Source organism: Cervus canadensis, chromosome 13, assembly GCF_019320065.1.
Source record: "Cervus canadensis isolate Bull #8, Minnesota chromosome 13, ASM1932006v1, whole genome shotgun sequence".
Lineage (NCBI taxonomy): Eukaryota > Metazoa > Chordata > Mammalia > Artiodactyla > Cervidae > Cervus > Cervus canadensis.
In genome coordinates this window covers 18,389,489-18,402,228 of record NC_057398.1, presented here as the reverse complement: position 1 = coordinate 18,402,228, position 12,740 = coordinate 18,389,489, and the positions used below count along the sequence as shown (strand labels likewise).

The window sequence follows — 12,740 nt, the reverse complement described above, 5'->3', positions numbered from 1 at the left end:
ATTCTTAAAGCTTACACTCAGGTGTAACATAAGTCACTTCTGCACACATTTCATCAGCCAAAGTCAGCCACGTGGTCATGCCTAACTTCAAAGAGAGCAGAGAAATACAATCCTGCAGCAGACCTAGAAAGAGAGGAAAGCTGACCTATTCATGAACATCTGTAATAGCATTCATTATCTTACTCTTTTTCTCCTTCCTTCTTCCCGACTGTTTGTGAAAACACATTATATTACTTAATGGAAAACTCCCCGCCAGGGCAGGGTCACTTGCTGAATGATGAGATGAGCTGCCTCACATACATTATTCCTTTGAAAGGTAATTCTGTGCAGTATTTGATAGGACCAGAGTATGATTTCTGCAAATATCGCCCAGTTCAGAGATCGTTTGTAGTTTATGGAAAATATTAACTATAGTGAACATAATTGCACTGAGTCACATGTCAGCCACATCTTCCTCTTTTCCATGGAAACCAGGAGACATTTTACAATTTATCAACAAGTGTGCTGCCAGATCAGAGCTGAAGGCTTGCTTCCAACTCACTGTGCTTGCCCTGGCATGGCCCAATTATCCCTAATGTATGGAAGAAATGGCTGTGTATTTCCTGCTGAGCCTCTCGAACCGACTGAGCACTAGGCATCACGCTGTAGTGTCACCATCCCGCAGGGGCAGGTGAGGATTTTCTGTTTTTATTATTGGAATGATGAGCATGCCTTAGCAGTTTGGAGGAGTCAGTTATCTGATACCTTATGGTATGTCAAGGGCATTGGCCTTGACATAGAAAGAGCTTTGCACAGGCTTGCCACCCATCTGGGATTAGTTCACTTGTCTTCTGCTGTTAAAATGATTCCCTGTTTTGTTTTGTGTTTTTGCCCCCTGTTTGTTTTTAATTTCTCTAGTTTGGAATTCCTTCCAAACATTGTTACTTGTTGATGAAGAAGGTCATGGCTGAAGACTAGCAAGATCACACTTTGAGTTGTTTTTTCCAGAAGGTCAGAAGAAAGGGCAGAAACAAGCCTGCCTGTTTGCCACTGAGTTTTCATTGCCAAGGATGATTGCTGGAACATGGCACCCAATGAATATCATGAGATTAATAAATGAAGGCCCAGCAGATAGAGCAGACATTATTGACTCACTTACATGGTAGTTCTCTATCTTTCTTTTGGCCAGTGGCAAAAAATTGTAAGCCGCTGGCTGGAATGAGAGATGAAAAGAACTATTCCACATTTAAACTAAGCTAACAGGACTTTCCTAGTGGTCCAGGGGCTAAGACTCCATGCTCCCAAACCACGGAGCCTGGGTTCGATCCCTGATCAGGGAACCAGATCCCACATGCCACAACTGGAGGTCCTGCATGCCACAATAAAGATGGAAGATCCCACACACCATAACTAAGACCTGGCTCAGCCAAACAAATAAAATTTTAAAATAAGTAAGTAAACTAAGTGAAAAATTCTATAGCTTTGCTCTCCAATTAGCTTAGTTGCTACATTATTTTCATATCCTACTACTCTCTAGTCATAACCAAATTTCCAGCCAAACAGAACTACCAGCTACTCTCAGGATTGTCATGTTCCTTGTTGTGAGTTGAATTGTGTCCCCCCCCCCAAAAAAAAGATATGTTGAAGTCCTAAGCCCCAGTACCTCAGAATGTGACCTTATTTAGACACAGGGTCGTTGCAGATGTAATTGGTTAAGATGGAGTCGTACTGGGGTAGGGCCCCTGATCTAGTGTGACTGGTGTCCTCATAAAATGGGCAGGGAACACAGAGAGACTCTGGGAGAACACCATGTGACTACAAAGGCAGACACTGGGGATGCAGAGGCAAGCCAAGGATGCCAAATGCTGCTGGCAAACCAGAAGCTGGAAGAGGCAGGAAGGCTGCCCACTGAAGGTTTCAGAGGGGGTGTGGCCCTACTCACATCTTTGTACTTAATTTTAATATTTTTGGCTACCCTGGGTCATCATTGTGGCACACAGAACTTCTTTAGTTGTGGTATGAAGGTGTAGTTGCCCCATGGCATGTAGGATCTGAGTTCCCTGACCCAGGGATTGAACCCATTTCCCCTGCATTGGCAGGTGGATTCTTAACCACTGGACCACCAGGAAAGTCCAGGCTCTACTAACATCTTGATTTTGGACCAATAGCCTCCAGAATTAAGACAATAAACTTCTGCTGTTTTAAGTCACCTACGTTGTGATGCTTTGTTACAGCAGCCTTAGGAAACTAATGCATTCCTCATGTCCATATACTTTGCTCTCTTTATCTGTCTTCACCCCATTGTCCATCTTGGGAACATCTTTCACATCTCTTTTTGGGTAAAATCTTTAAATGATTTCCAAAATATTAGACTGGTTTGACTTCTCTCAGCTCCCATAACACCCGTGTCTCCTACGGCACCACTGTGGAGTGGAGGTAATGAATGGGCAGGAGGTCTGAAGAGGCTGCTCTAAAGGTGGCAAGGCTGGTTAGAAATAAAATGAGTAAAATTAGGAGGAAAGTGTATTGGTCATTGAGACCTGGGTGGAAAACAAGGGGGTAGGCCAAGAATACAAAAAAAGCTTGTACAAAAAATATCTTTAAAAGGCATGGTTAAAACTCCAGGAAGGACTGCACTGCCTAGGGGCACAGACACCATTCCTGGTTCCCCAGAAAATAGACTTCCTCCCCTTTCTCAGGATACTATCATAAGACAACTATTCACAATCAAAATAACTAAAATTAAAGGCAGAGCCATAAATAGCACAATAGTTCCACTTGATTCAAGGAAGTTCTGAGAAGTTCAGGGAGGGTTATGCCACAAAGAAGGAGGTTATGAGATAGACATTTTGAGTTATATATAAAAAGTAAACCCATGTTTGAATGCACTTTGATTAAAAGAAGAAGAAAAATAGAGAAAGAGAAGCAGAGGTAGGGGTAGATGGGGGGGGGGTAGTCTTCTGGGTCTGCCTGTCATTTCTCTCATGGTCTTTTGGTCAAGTCAATTAGATAATAAATTATGCATAACCACCTCTACTGGCATTAAAACGCTAGGCGTGAGAAATGATGGATGTTTCAGTGACCCCTATAAATTTGCTTGGGGTCAAAACAATTGTCCCAGCCTGTTGCTTGGTTTGCTCCCCTCCTCCCCATTATCCCAGCCCGGCCAGAGGAGGGAGGGGCTGTTCAGTAGAGCGTCAACATTACCTCTCGTGTAGATAAGCAAGCCACTTGGAATTTAGTCATCTTTCTGAAATAGCAATAAGTAGCAATCAATGCAGTGAGAGTGAGTCGAAGAGATAAAATAGATTTACACAGGATCTGGCATGGATGGGGAGGGAAGAGGAGAGATGACTTTACCGGAAGAAGCAGCTGGAAATAAGGCTTGGGGTGAGCCTACCCGCTAGCCACATCACCCCTCATTCTTCCCTGAACAGGCAAGGCTGGGCAAGGCAGCACAGCTGCTCATCCGTCCTTACCCCCCTTTAGGGTTCAGTAGAGCGTGAGGGTCAGGGTGCGGAGGGAGGCGGATGGGTGTACTGGGCAGGGACTTCAAGGTGGTACCTGCCTGCCTCCCCAGTAGGCAAATTGAGCGCAGGCTTTGAACACCAGCAAATCAGGCCTCCAAATACTCAGGCAGCAGGAGCATTTGACAGTTAAAAAAAAAGGGGGGGGGGCATTTAAATGGTTAGCATTTAATATTGTTGGAGTTCATAAAATAAACTTTCTTTTTGGTTTATAATTTGTAAATGATAGTTTATATATATTTTTCACTGCTTGGCGTTTTAAAGGTTTCAGCACAGCCACAGGCATTTGAGGTCGAGGAAAGCTCCAGCATTCTGTCTGAAGGAATGCAGAGGTTGTAGCCCGGGGAATCTGCTCCAAACTGAAGAACCGGAGCTGAGGTGGGGACTGGAAACTGGGGAGGAGGATGAAGCAGGTAGGAAGGGAGAGGTCTCTGATGGGAAAGTGAAAGTCACTCAGGCGCGTCTGACTGTTTGCCAGCCCATGGACCTGCCAGGCTGCTCTGTTCTTGGGATTCTCCAGGCAAGAGTACTGGAGTGGGTAGCTGTTCCCTTCTCCAGGGGATCTTCCTGACCCAGGGATCGAACCCAGGTCTTCGGCATTGCAGGCAGACTCCTTACCATCTGAGCCACCAGGGAAGGTAAGGCTAAGAATAAACAACGAGTAGCCAAGTGAGCAATGGGGGACGGTCTGGAGAAATTCTCGAGACTTAGGAGAGATGCTTGCAAAGGGCTTTGGAGTCACTTGGGTGGGTGAGTGGCGCTTATTTAAAGAGATAGGAAATGATGGACGGCAGCAGTTTGGCTCTTGCCCTTGGCAAAGCTGCTCCCCTTCGAGAAGACATGGGCAGAGTGGAGAGACACGATGGCACCACGTGAGGAAGGAAGAGCCTGAGAATAGCAGGCGCCCTGTTCCTGCCTGGGTGTGACGATGGGCCCTGCTCCAGTCCTTGAGCAAAGGGGCAAAGGAAGTGAGTGTAAAGGCGCTGCCCTTGAGGCCAGCCGGTGGTGAGGGGGTGTCCTCAGCGGCGTGTGCATTATCCCAGGGGTCCACGAATCATTTTGTTGGTGGCGCTGGAGCAGCCAGACAGGAGTCGTGCAGCTGTGGACACAACACAGCAGACAGCAGTTGCGATCCACGTTGTTTTTGTGCGACTGTTAATCCGCATCTTGTCTATACCTGAGGTGGTGGCCTGGGGAAGCCTCCGGTCACACAGAGGAGAATGAGGACTCACGCGGTCACAGCTGACACTCAGAGATGCTGGCTTAGTAAACATAGCGGTTCAGTCTAATTAGAATGTGCTAGAGCGACTCCGCGTGAGTCAGCCTGACCTAACTTAATCAGTGCCTGATAAACGGCCATCGTGGACACAGCAGGAAAGGGTGGGATGAACTGAGAGAGTGACACTGACATATATACGCTGCCGTGTGTCAGAGAGACAGCCGGTGGGTGGCTGCTGCATCACACAGGGAGCTCAGCTTGTTGCTCTGGGAAGACCTAGAGGAGCGGGTTGGGGGGTGTGGGGAGGGGAGGGTCGGGAGGGAGGGAATGTGCTGCGATGTGCTTAGCCACTCAGTCGTGTCCGACTGTTTGCGACCCCACGGACTGTAGCCCGCCAGGCTCCTCTGTTCATGGGATTCTCCAGGCAAGAATACTGGAGTGGGTTGCCATGCCCTCCTCCAGGGGATCTTCCCAAGCCAGGGATGGAACCCAGGTCTCCCACACTGTAGGCAGATCTTTACCCTCTGAGCCACCGGGAAGCCTGAAGGAAGGGATGTATGTATACTTACAGCTGATTCACATGGTTGTGCAGAATAAACTAACACAACACTGTAAAGCAATTACCCTCCAATGAAAAAGAAAAAAAGCTGCCATTGGGCACAGGGCCCAAGAAAACTTTCAAATCAGTTCTGGGCTCTGGGTTGATCAGCTCAAGAACGAGATATTTCCCAGTTTCTTCCACCTGTGACAGTTGCACGTCTGTTAGTCGAACCTGGACGTTACCAAATCTATTTCCCTTCTGAGACCAGTCTTGCCTTTGATATTCACTATGGAAACAGTAACGCCCTCCTTAATACACCCACCACCCTGGCTCTGAGATCCTGCCTCCTAATCAGTCCTTGCTGTTCCGCTCTCAACCATCCTGGTGAACGGAGCCCAAGCGCAGACACAGCCTGTCTCCTTTCTGTTGTGAAACGTCACTAACACAAAGCAGTTGCACTTAACAGACGTTTCTGAAGATGTTGTGGCTAATGAGAGCAGACAGAGCTATTATAGCTTGGGGCAGGAAATAATTTCAAATGCAACGTCAGATATCATTGTTCCTAGAAGTACATCAGACATTCCCAGCCAGCTCCACCCCTCCACACACCAGAGGAGGTTCTCTCTGACTCTGTCCCTCCTTGCCACCCTCAGGGAGACCCAAAGCCAGAATTGCCCCCAAAGAGATCAAGAAATAGCCCATTCTTCTGTTCCATCCCTTATAGAGATGGAACTACCATTTATCAAGCATCTGGGACTTCACTTGCTGCTCACATTCTCTCATGTAATCCTCTCAACAACACTGTGGGAAACACACGAGTTTTACAGATAAGGAAACTGAGATTCAAAGATAGTAGCTTGGCTAAAGACACACAGCTGAAATGTGAACCGTATTCCATGTCCTCTAAGCTCAGGCTCGTCACTATGACCTTTGCTGCCTTTCAGCATAACCTGCTTCTTCACGTACTCCTTAGGTCATCAGAATTCAGATCTATTACTCATCCCTTAACTCAGCAAAGCTTTCTGTACAGTCAGGTGAAAATTTCCCTAACATTTTCTTCCGTGCAGTTGAGTCCTTTCCCCAAGAGCTCTCCGGAAAAGACCTTCCTCTCCTGAGATAATTTTCATATCGGCTCTGATCCCCTTTCCGCTGACTTATTTCTCCTCTTTTGCTCGTCTGGCTAGCTTGCGGCGCTCTCCTTCCCTCCCCCTCCCTCTTTTCTCTGCTTTGTCAGCTTTTCTATGGAAAGAGCTTCATTTCATACTAGGAACTTGGATCCATTTGCTCCACTTCCTTCTCGAAGCAGGTCACTCAAGTCCCACAGAAACGGAAACAAAGGATGTCTGACTCCCGCACTGAGTCCCTCAGAGGAGTTCTCCAGTGGCCGCGGGAGAGAAGGCAGGGCCCTCCTGGTGCTGTGTTTTCTTCCTCTTGTTTCCTTGGCCTTCTTTGAGCTGAGCTTGGCACTCCGCTAAGCCAGAACACTCAGCCCTCTTGAATCCTCATACTTCTTAATTATGTCCTTGCCACTGGTTGGCATAACAGCCACAGATGAGAGAGAGCACACATTCAGATAGAGTTATAAAATAAACACTGCGGTTCTCCTCCCCAGCCTTGCTCTGAGAGGCTGGAACCACATGAATCCACAGTGCAACAGAGCCTTTAAGCCAGGGAATGGTGAGAAATGACAGCTCAGCTTCCCAGAGGCCCTGTGTCCAAGTACCAAGAGACTAGGATTTATGAATCAATTGAGAAATTGTTTTGAGTACCAATCCATGGAACGATGCTGGGCAGCACTCAACCCCGGTGCATGTGGATGGACCTGGGATGCTCAGGGGAGGTCCACCCATACCAAGGCGGGAAGCAGGGTGTGGGATGAGCTGGGAGATTGGGACTGGCATGTGTACACTGCCATGTATAAAACTGGGCTTCCTAGGTGGTGCAGTAATAAAGAATCCATCTGCCAAAGCAGGAAACGTGAGTTCGATCCCTGGGTCCAGAAGATCCCCTGGAGGAGGAAATGGCAACCTGCTTCAGTGTTCTTGCCTGGAGAATTCCATGAACAGAGGAGCCTGGTGGGCTACAATCCTTAAGGTCACAAAGAGTCAGACACAACCGAGCACACACTCCTTCACTGCTTCTTCCATGGTCTGAGGCCTGCTAGCAGGGAAATTTGTTTTTGTGACAGAAGAAAGGGAAGAAAGAAAGATTTGCCTGCACTAGGGGAACTTAGAGTCTGTTTGCAGAGATGCGATATAAAAGATAATTATCCCTTCCATAGAGGCTATGCTAAATTATCATTGTGTTAGATGACAGTGGAGGCTACAGGAGTTCAGAGCAGGGAGACAGCACTGACCCGGGAAAGGAAGAAAGACTTCAGGCCAAGGATGGGGCTCCCAGGCACTTAGCCTTCAGGCCAGGCTGAGTGGGGGAGGGGAGCAAGTGCACTGTCAGAAGGACTAAGCAAAGGGCAGAGGTGTGGGGGCAGGGATGTGATGAAGCATTCAAGAGCCAATGAGTCATCTCCCGAGGCTTTCTTTACAGCTTCCACATAATAATGGTCACATAACACGTTATTATTTTTCTGCTTTTTAAAAAAACCGCAAAATTAAAGCGAGACCCAAGTTCTCAATATAGAAAATAACCCTGTGATGTCAGTGTCCAGTGACATCGCGGAGGTGAGAATTCCTGAGCCCGATATGAACTTGAACCCTGTCAAAATTCTCACCCTTGTTTGCTGGAACCTCCATTTATTTAATTCTGTTGTGCAAGAGCCTATTCTTTGGAAAACTTGAAAGCAACCTGGCCAGACGTTCCCTCAATCACTAAGCACAACGTCAGCAATTGTTTGGGCTTTGTCCTAATGGATCACAAACTTCTCTGCTGTTTTAAAATACTTGGAAGCTATTTGGAGCCAGGAAATGTCTCTAGGAGGAAACTAATCCTGGTAACATTACCTCCACAAATCACTATGTCTTAAGGATATCACATCAGCAGTTGTTGTGGGGGAGGTGTGGGAGCCTTCAGGTGCATTTCCTGAGGATTAGAGTACTGTTTCTGATGAGTACCATCCTGTGTTTCTGAATTTCCCAGTAGGTTTTAGTGGTGGTGGGCTGTCATTTTGGGCTCCCTAGATGGAACTAAGGCACTTCCATCTCCAAGATATAAGCAGGAAGATTTTTTGCTTCTCTGATATTTTCTATTGAAGATGTTTTATTGTTCCCATATTTTCTATTGAGGAACATTAGCTGCCTGTAACTCCAAATTTATGAGATGTTCTCCTTTATTTGTCATTTTTAAAAAATTGTTTTTTAACCTACCTCCTTTCCCCCCACTGGGTATTTAGAAAGGAGACGAATTTCTCACTTTATGACTTTAGCAAAGCAAACATTACCCGAGTGTGGAAGGAGCCAGTCAGGGAGACACTGTGTTCTCTTAGTCATAGACACATACTAGGAAAAATTCAACTAAGCCTCACTTGTGTGTATTAAAATAACCCTTTTCCCAGCTCAGAATCACATTTCAAAGGGTGCCTGGTACAAAGTGAAGCCAAATATAACCTAGCCACACAATAGTGCCAAGGGTAATACATGGTTTTCCATCTTGTTTCAAACAGAAGGTTACTCAGAGCTGTGAATATGCAGAGAACTAGCAGTGAGCAAAGCTGAGCAGAGTGACCTTGAACAAGTCACCTCATTTGTCTGGACATCTTCATTTAGAAAATGAGGGGGAAATGCCGTGGTACTTTAGCACGTGATGACCAAATGAAAAAATAAGTGCAAAACCACTTTGTAAACTACAGGTTTTTTTCTACAGCACTAAAGGGAATTGGAGAGGTGGCTATTAGGGGAAAATGAGATATGTGCAAAGCTTTTTTTTTAATTAATTTTAATATCTACCTTTTTATGTGATTTAACTTTAGCAATTAGGGGTTCATTAATTATTACCCTAAGAAAATACTGTTACACAATTACTGTGTCTTCTAAATGAACCATTTCTCTTTTTTACTGTCATTTAGAATTTTCTCCGTGGAAGAAAAGTATTTAGAAGACAAATTACCTGGAAGATAATGGGGTGAGATTTTTTTGAAGTATCTTCTGTCCACAGACAAAAGGCTTTTTCTGCTGTACTCAGTATACCGGCTGAACACAGTGATTTATTTGATCACACAATACATTTTTCCCCAAACAATGTAAGGAAAGAGAGAATGTTTCAGCAAGTCATACAGCGGGAGATGTAGAGGGTATAGGAGAAGGAGGAGGAAAAATATCAAGGAAAGCCCACCAGAAGTATCAAACCATATTGGCTGTCTTCAGAATTGAGGGTGGATAAATAAGGGCTTCCCAGGTGACATTAGTGGTAAAGAACCCACCTGCCTATTCAGGAGACATAAAACATGTGGGTTCAATCCCAGGGTTGGAAAGATCCCCTGGATAAGGACATGGAAACCCACTCCAATACTCTTCCCTGGAGAATCCCATGGACAGAGGAGCCTGGAGGGCTACAACTCATAGAGTGGCAAAGTGTTGAACACGACTGAAGTGACTTAGCTCAAACAAGGCTACTCCCGCATGAACGGACCACTTAGGCTAGTTCCCACCTCCCTCTGAAGGTGTCTCGGTTTTCACTGGCCCCACCTCCCTTACCCACCACCCTACTCTGCTCTGAAAGCTGATCAATAAGAATGCGGAGGAGCACTTTTCTACCAGGGCCACAGTCTGTCATTTGGGAGAGAGAGTCCTTCCAGGCAAAGCTATGTACCAATTTTCCTGCTTTACTGCCTGAAGCACCGAAGGGCACTCAACCCCCAATAGCTCACTGTCCTGACTTGGAAGTTATCCTCCAAGAGCTTGACTTCTAACTCATTTTCATTTGAGGCAAAATCGTTAAGAGAATTGATCCTACATCTCTAGCAACCGTGACCCCAGTTTTAGTAAATGAAATATCATTTCTCAGCTACTTTGCTATATGACTTAAAGTTGCCTTTGCCCATTTGCAGGAAACTCAGTGGAAACCAACCCTGACCGCCCCCTACAATAGCTGTCAATGCCTCCTGAGACCATGATGGGATGTCATGTGCTGCACTCCTTACAGATCTAGATGCAAAGCAATCCCAGAAATCCCCTTTTTTTCCCATTATATTGTGAAGGAAATGCCACGTGACAATGGAGAACCAGGAGGGCGGTGTCTTACCCAAGTACCAATTTCTTTGCCCGCTGCCTTCTCTCTTTAACTGCTGGAATCTTGTATCCACAAGTCTGAAGTCCTGATTCTTTTTCACCATTAGATGAATAAGGACCACAGTGACTGACTTTTTTTTAATTGTTAAAAAAATTTTTCTCTACTTGTTAAAAAAGTAGAGAAAATTTTTATTTTAGTGGGATTTTGTCTAACAATGGTATATGAATGAGATGATGACATACATGTTCCTATATCTTGTTGGTGTCAGTGGGTTCCTCTACTTCATGAGCAAGCCTCGGAGAGAGCTTGAGGAGCAAGGAGAGAGAGTTAACTGATGATGTTAATTGAAATCCTGAAAGGTTGCTTCCTACAGATATACCCTGAGCACTGCAGACTGCCTCTTCTAAAATTAGTCTCTTAAACAAACTAATTAATTCCTCTTCTTCCCAGGTCAGCCGACCAAGACCACAGTGGAAGTAACAAGAAAATATCTCTGAGAATAAAGCTTTCATGGTCAAATAAAACAAAAATATTAATTCATAGATGTATTTATTTGTCACACAGTTGTCAACAGTCATGAAGTATAGGTATCTCTGTCCCCTAGGTATTTGCAATTTAATTGGGAGGAAAAACACACAACAATTGTAATTTACATATGTTCATTGCAAAAAATAAAAAGGGAAAATAGAAAAAAAGCATAAAAAAGAAAATTACTAACTTTTTCATTGGGTTTTATAAGTATTTTTCTTCATTTTTATGTGCTTTTAAAAATAAAATGACTACCATACTACATATATATAGTTCTGCTTTTTCCACTTAACTTTACTTACCAGGAGAAGCGGAAAAGGAAGTCTTTAACCCCCCTTCCAACTCTACAACATACATGGTAGATAAAGGATTCATATCACACAGACAAGGGCTCTTACAAATTGAGAGAAAAAAAAAAGTGGAACATCTCAGAGAAGTGGGCGAAGAACACATGACAAGTGAAGCCACCATAAAAGAATACATGTGGCCAAAAAACATTTAAAATATTCAAATTCACTAGAAATTCAAGAAGTGCAAAATAATGGATGAGATCTCATTTTCACCTATTAAGTTGGCAAACATTTTTATAATATTCATTTCTATAGTGGGAAATCTAGTACATGAATAAAAGCCTTAAAATTTTCATGCTTTTCTCTACTGGAGTTTTTATCCTTAAGAAAGAAGTGTTATAATTTACAATAGTTTAGAAAAAAACCTGAAAGCAATCTAAATATTTAACAGTCTAGCATTGATTAAATTATTGCATATTCATCAATAAAATGTGGGCTGAAATTAAACATCAAATATCACAATGTTCACAACATATTTTGAATGAAACAAAACTGATTATAAAACTGTATACAGTATGAATTCAGTTTTGTTTAAAAATATACACATATATACTTACATATTTAAGTATTGCATATAAAATAATTGACAATGGTTATTTCTGTGCCTTAGCAAAATATCCAAATTTTGTTTTGTTCATGTATGCTATTGTGATTAGTAATAAAAGTAAAGAATTCCATTTTTAAAAAGGGAGCAATGAAGGTCAAACATTCTGAAATACTTTTTGATTTACACCTTTATACAGGTGAGGTTTTTGATGTCCCAGTCTCCCTCAACTTGACTAGTCATCATATCATGTCTCAACTATCAAGGATGAAATCTATTATTATTATAATAGCTACCATTTATTGAGTGCCTACTCTGTGTAGGGGCTTCTCTGATGGCTCAGCAGAATACACCTGCAATGCAGGAGATATAAAGAGACACAGGTATGATCCCTGGGTTGGGAAGATCCCCTGTAAGAGGAAATGGCAACCCACTCCAGTATTCTTGCCTAAAAAATCCCAAGGACAGAGGAGCTTGGCGTGCTATAGTCCATAGTGTCGCAAAGAATCAGACACGTCTAAGTGACTGAGCACACAGTCTGTGCTAGGCAACGTGTTAAACGTTCATGAATCATAGTATTTAATCCTCACAACTAACTTCTGAGATAGAAATTATTATTATTCCCTGTTTTCAGATGAAGAAACTGAGGCTTAAAGAGACAGAAAGAGGCCACCTAGCAAGTAGGTGGTGGGGCTGGCATTTGAACCCTACACTCTTTACCTCTCTTTGTAGATTCTTACTTTCGCCTTTGCAAGGAGAACTAGGAAGACCCATTCAACTCGTAAATTTAGTAAAATTGGATTTGTTAGGTAGAGAAGCGGGTATTTGTCTTGCTAACTTGTGGAATTTGATATGGATTATCTGGAATTTT

The 12,740-nt window shown here is 43.9% G+C and overlaps 1 long non-coding RNA gene across 1 annotated transcript; it reads left to right on the top strand.

The window, feature by feature from the left end:
* Positions 1–505: 505 nt before the first annotated feature.
* Positions 506–11,618, top strand: LOC122452216. The gene is made up of 3 exons (XR_006272631.1): positions 506–670; positions 9,285–9,340; positions 10,898–11,618. It is a non-coding gene; the product is annotated as an uncharacterized LOC122452216 (long non-coding RNA).
* The last annotated feature ends 1,122 nt before the right edge of the window (positions 11,619–12,740 follow it).